This window comes from Bos indicus, chromosome 21, assembly GCF_029378745.1.
Source record: "Bos indicus isolate NIAB-ARS_2022 breed Sahiwal x Tharparkar chromosome 21, NIAB-ARS_B.indTharparkar_mat_pri_1.0, whole genome shotgun sequence".
Classification (NCBI taxonomy): domain Eukaryota; kingdom Metazoa; phylum Chordata; class Mammalia; order Artiodactyla; family Bovidae; genus Bos; species Bos indicus.
The window spans coordinates 49,171,502-49,177,780 of record NC_091780.1 but is presented as its reverse complement, the minus strand read 5'-3'; the positions used below and the strand labels follow the sequence as shown (position 1 = coordinate 49,177,780).

At 40.9% G+C, this 6,279-nt stretch overlaps 1 long non-coding RNA gene across 2 annotated transcripts; it reads right to left on the bottom strand.

Annotated features, from left to right (window-relative positions):
- Positions 1 to 4,628: 4,628 nt before the first annotated feature.
- LOC139178233 (uncharacterized) lies at positions 4,629 to 6,057 on the bottom strand. Of its 2 annotated transcripts, none has more exons than XR_011562671.1 (3): positions 5,635 to 6,057; positions 5,372 to 5,525; positions 4,629 to 5,054 (listed from the first exon to the last, which is right to left on the bottom strand). It is a non-coding gene; the product is annotated as an uncharacterized lncRNA (long non-coding RNA). The 2 variants fall into 2 exon arrangements; XR_011562672.1 differs by having other exon boundaries at positions 4,629 to 4,974.
- Positions 6,058 to 6,279: the final 222 nt, after the last annotated feature.

The window sequence follows — 6,279 nt, the reverse complement described above, 5'->3', positions numbered from 1 at the left end:
TTTATCTTTGCTTTCTGATTACAGCCAACAGAAATTTGTCCTTTTATTTTTTTTTTTAATTTCAAAGAACCATCTTTGGGGTTATCATTCTGATATTTTTCTATTTTCATCTTCATTACTTTACTCTCTTATTAATTCCTTTGTGCTTACCCTTGTCTTGCTTTATTGCTTTCTTAGGAGTTCTCAGCTCATTTACTATGATGCTTTCTTTGAGTGTTAGTGAATATTTTCCTCTGGGTACCTCATTGCTGATACTGTATTCTTTAATGTGTAGTGTTTTCATTTCGGCTATTTCTAAATTGATCTTAATGATTTTTGTTTTACTTAGGAGGTTTATAGGAGTTGGTGTTCGGTTTGTGGTATAAATAATATGATACACATATCCAATAAGTTGATCTTATGTATTTCTTGAAATGTCATCCTTTTTATTTTTTTATTTTTTGGCCTATATCTGATTGGCCAGGAAGCAGACAGTGTCAAAATTCTCTACTACTATTGCATTGCTGAAAATGTATCCTGGTATGTCTATGGACATATTTCCTGTGTGTGTTTTCAATACAATCCTAGTTGGCATATAAAGATTTGACTGTTGTACACATACTAAGGACTGTATCACTTATTAACGTAAAATAATCCTATTTTAATGTAAAACAATCCTATGTAATGCTTTTGGCCTTATATTCCTCTTAATTAGTTATTAATATTTTCATCACTGCTTCTTTCTCCTGTGCCCTTGTTTCCCATACATTTTCCTTCCCTTTTACTTTTTTCCTTTTTATGTCACTTGATATTATATGGGGCTCTTAAACTCAGCAGTTTGGGACTCGATCTGCAACCCTCTGACTTCAATATGTTTGGTGTTACCTGTCATCTTGTTTCATGTTTTGTTTTCCCATTTCTGTGCGTTTCCATTGTTTTGAAATATGGATCTCATTTTCTTTGCTTTTATCTTCCTTCGGAGATAGTCACACACATATTTAAATTTTGCTAGTGGTACTTAGCTTTCAAAGTTTTTCAAAAGCATTCATAAATTTACATTTCTGTAACTCCCAAAGAGTAAAACCATATCTTTGATTACTGTTTAGAGAAGTTTAAACTCCCCTCCAAGTTCTCCTTGAGGATCCCTGGGGGCTCAGTGGTAAAGAATCTGCCTGCAATGCAGGAGATGTGGCAGAAGCCATAGGTTCCATTCCTGGGTTGGGAAGATCCCCTGGAAGGGAAATGGCAACCCACTCCAGTATTCTCATCTGGGAAATCCTGTGGACAGAGGAGCCTGGTGGGCTACAGTTCCTGGGGTCTCAAAAGAGTCAGACATGACTTAGCACCTAAACAACCACCACCACCTTCTCCTTGCTTATTACTTCTCACCCACCCAGTTCTTCTTAATGAAATCTGAGTTTTAAAATTTGGATTATTATACAAATTTTAAAAATATTTTTTTCTTTCAAAAATGTTTCTTTTTAATTGTAGCATCAGGAATGTTTGGATACTGCTTTAGTTTCTCTTTTTAAACTCTTCCTAGATGATTAAATCCATCTTTCAGCCATTTTTGGAGCTCTGGAACACTTCTATTTTTACCTCCTTCATATTTACCTCCTTCTAGGCTTCTTCTCTTGGCCAGTTGAAATTGGTTTTCAAATGTATATTTTTTTAAAAGGTTTTAAAAATATGAGTGGGTGTAGTTTCTGGAACACCCGAGTCTGTTTTATTGCTTTCACAAGTATGCAACAGCTTGGGTGTATGGATGAGAAATGCTGCCTGCCATACCAGTAAAGGAAGGATGCCATGGCCATCAAGAGGGAGGCCACTACAGCCATGCCCAACCGTGCCCCCTGAGGGGATCCAGTATGGACAAAAACAGGACACCCACCCTAGACAGCCTATCAAAGACAGGATATCAATGAGCCCAGACTCTTGCCCCTACAGAGAAATGTGCTAAAATCATTAACTTCAGATGTATGATTTTCTTTAATTAACAGTGATCTTTTGATGTTCCAACTACCTGGTTTTGTTGCAAAGCTTATATATACCATACCTCCTCTTGAACTTCTGCTGGAGCAATCTATTCCAGCTAGTTGAAAGCTTGGCTTAAGTCCTCAGGATATCTTCAGAATAAAACACAATTATCAAATTTAAGGCTTTTTTTTCCCCCTTAGTCAACAGTTGTGTATAAAATTCTTGGATTACCATGAATTTCCCCTCAGGTGTCGCAGGGCAGAGACAAGGCCATGCACACTTGATGGTGCTCCTCAGAGTGGCCTGGCCCCTGAACTGGCACCACTGGTGGCCAGGAGGCCCTTCGGGTGGCTGCCTTTTCCCCAGCAAACTCCTCTGCACTGACTGGGCTTTGTCCTTCAGGCTCCAGCACTGAAGGTGAAGAGAGAGCAGAGAGGGTTTGTGGAGGACCCGGCCCCTGACTCAAGATCATCTGGGTTCCCTGGGGGACGACTGTGCAGGGTCACCGTCTGGCCGACTCCTTAACTTGGTTTGCGCGCTCGGCGAAAAGCCGAGCACAACCCACGTGTTGATGACGCGGACGACCCACGTGTTGATGACTGGCGCAGAGAAGTAGTGGGCTCTGTGGAAGGCTGAGGCTGTGTACGGAGCCGGGCTCTGTGCACCTGTACCTCCCGGCGCCCCGAGACCGCAGCCCCGTGGCCAGAAGGCCTGTGCGGAAGTGGCCGTCGGTGCTGCGCTTGCACAGCCCACCCGCCGCCTGCACTCCAAGACGTGGTCTAAGACCCTCTCTGCCCCGCCCAGCTCCTGGGTCTCAGGTCCTGGTCTTGTGCACAGCTCACGTGCAGTCCCCACGTGCCGCTAGTGCAGCAGGTGGGTCACAGGCAGCAAGTGGGTCACGTGTGGTCCCTGCGGCCAACCAGGAGCGCGGGCCGGTGCCTGGAGGTCTTAGTGTAGCTGATGTCCACCCGCAGCAGCGCCTTGTGCCCAGGCTCGGCTCCAGTGGTGTTTTGTACTAAATATAGGATGGCTTTGGTTGTTCATTGTTTCACAACCTAGTTATATCCTATAGAGATGCATGATATGCTTTGAAAGGCTTTTCCGGCAAAAGAGGGTTAAGAAAAACATACGGGGTCATACATTCTGAACAAAGTAACTAAAATAGCATAATATTTAAGGGCCATTGTCGTTGGTTACTTTGTACTTTATTCTGCAGAACAAGGGCAAAGAACCTAGAAATTAATTAGTGTTTCTAACCAGAGCCTGTGATTGCTACTCCCAGTTAGTACCAAGGTAAACTTGACTTTCTTTTATAGAGAACATTAAGTAGAAGGTGTTTTTTTTTCCCCATTCAAGCATGACTTATTTAAAGTTTTTTTTTGTTTGTTTTAAAATAAGGTTTGGACTCTGTAGTAAATATTGAATACGTCTGGTTTTGTAATAAATGACTCATAGTTGTTGGTTCAGGAAAATCTATATTTTTAATTCTGTTTAGTTTGAATAAATACTTTTTGTAATGAGTGCTCATGGTTAGAATTGGATTAAATGAACTCTGGAAAAAACGAACAAAAAAACCCAACCGAAAATCATGCCCAAACAAATAAATAAACAAATGAAAAATGAATTTCTCCTTAAATCTTTTAAAGGATTTTTTTTTCCTCTATCTTTTGGCTTTGAGTGTTGCAGTACATTTTATTTTAATCCAGGACAGGAAAAAAGAGGGGGCAGTATTGTATAGTGTTTCAGAGGACTGGCTCTAGTACTTCACAGAAGTTTAAGGTTTCTATCTGCCACTTACCTACCTACCAGTTACCAGTCATAAGATCCTGGGTAAGTTAGGCTTCAGTTTTCCCACTAGCATGAGGAAGAAACCAGTGACGGTATTGAACCTCATAGAGTTACTGCAAGCATTCAGTGAGTTAATTTCTATGTTTAGCCCAGTACTTACTGTTCTCTTCTGTGCTCTACTAAGTCCCTTCCCTTGTCTGACTCTTTGGGACCCTATGGACTGTAGCCCGGTGGGCTCCTCTGTCTGTGGGATTTCCCAGGCAAGAATACTGGAGTGGGTTGCTCCACGGATCTTCCTGACTCAGGGATTGAACCTGCATCTCTTAACATCTCCCGCATTGGCAGGTGGGTTCTTTACTACTAGTGACACCTGGGAAGCCTTCAGTACCTATTTTACGTTACTCGTTTATTTACTTAATTTTCCCTTCTGTCTGTTGGGGCTTTTTTCCAGAGATGTCAGTTGTCTGCATTTCAATCTTTCCTTTTCTTTTTCTTCTGCTGTCATCGTGTTATGTCTTATTGTTTTATATTTCATAAGAGTATACAAGTTCAGGAACTTCCCTGGTGGCCCAGTGGCTAAGACGCTGTGCTCCCAGCAGCAGGCCTGGGTTTGATTATGGGTTAGGGAACTAGATCCCACATGCTGAAGCTAAGACCTGGCACAGCCAAATAAATAAATACTAAAAAAAAGATATACAAGTTCATTCTCATTTTTTCTTTTATCACACCTGCATTTTCTCTCAACCTAGATTTTAATTTTGCTAATGTGTTTCCAAAACTTTTTGTCATGAAATGTAATGCACATACAGAAAAGAATATATCCTAAATGCACACACTGAGAAATTCTAAGAGAATAAAGTTTATTCTCTAAGAAGGAGGTTAGAAACAGAACATGGCGGCATCCCAGGAGTCTCCACATGCCCCATCCCTAGGGACAAACTCCTTGTTCCTTTCAAAGGTAATGGTCTTCCGACTTTGACGGTAATCACTGCCTTGCTTTCTGTTTTTTAATCGTTTGGCAGCCTACGTATACATCCCTAAATATAGCAGTTTAGCTTTTTAACTTTATGTACAAGAAATCAGCCGGTGTGAATTGTTTGTTTGGCTCCTTCCATAAGTCACTGTATTTGTGGCACTCAGCTGTGTTGGGGTGAGTAGGTGTCGTCTGCTGCATTTTCGTTTCTGTATGGTAGGTATCTCATCGTTACGTACAGCGCCATTCTACCCTGTCTGCAGGGGTTAGATTGGGTCCACACAGTTGGGTTGACTATGGTTTTTGGCTACTAAAAAAATGGTGCTTTAAACATTCTCTAAAAAAGTACAAATTATATATATTTAAGGTACATACCATGATGATTCGATGTACATATATACATAGCGAAAGAATTACCACAGTCAAGCTAATTAACATATTGTTCCCTTGTATAGTTTCATTTTTAAAAATGATTAGAGCACCTGAAATCAAAGCAAGTTTCCAGTATCCAATACAGTATAATTAACTTGAAATTTGTATTCTGGTGCACTCTGTGGTATTTCTTAGGGTAAATATTATATATCCACTAGAAGGTTTGTTGACTAATAGAGCACACAGATAATCAAGTCTAGTAGGTATTTTCAGACCACTTACCAGAACAGTGTGCAATAGTACTTGTAATTTCCTTAAAACTATTCACTTGACCTTCTCATTTCACCCTGCTCTTTCTTTGTCCAGATTATCCTCGTTAGATCAGATGTCTTTTTATATTGTTCTTGAAGACTAATCAGAATTTGGAAATTTTTTGCTGGAATATAAAGAGTTTATTTTTAGACATTAGCTCTGTTTTTCCTGGGCTCTCATATATGTTGTTCTCTTTTTCTTTATTCTGTATTTTTTCCCCCTCACAGACTCACGTTGGGTTTTTCTCCTTTTGTTTCCTTGAACAAAATGAGATGAATCCAAACTCCTTGTTTGTCATCAGATAGGGTGAGTAGACTTTTTCTTACCTCCTCACTCATATCTTTAACAAACCGTATTGGTATATTGATACAGTTCAAAGATATTTAGATATGATCTCTTTTTCACAGGACATGTGAAGGGCAGGTTGATGCATTGCGCTTTCAGCCCAGTTTTCCTTTTCGAAGCGGGCATTTGTTCAGTTGACGTACCGTTCGTTTGTCTCTAATGCTTGATTCTGTGACGTGTGAATCGCTACGGTGCACACAAGCTTCAATCCTCAGCATTCGGTGCTCATAGCCGAATAGTTCGGTGTTCACAGAGAAGGCGGATGTCACCCGTCCCTTCATGCGTCTCCTCGCCTCTGTACACATACTCATTGTCCCACTGCTTTCTGGTGTTTACTCTCTCTGCCCGGACGCAGAGATTTGGAGGAGTGAGGAAGGGAAGGGGAGTCCTGTGTGGTTTTGTGTCTCACACATAGAAAAACACCCAAGGGGCATGGACGGCTTCGTCTCTGTTTGCTACGTTCTTTTTTACTTATTTACTTGTATTTTGGCTGTGCCGGGTCTTCGTTGCTGCTCTGGGGCTTTCTCTAGTTG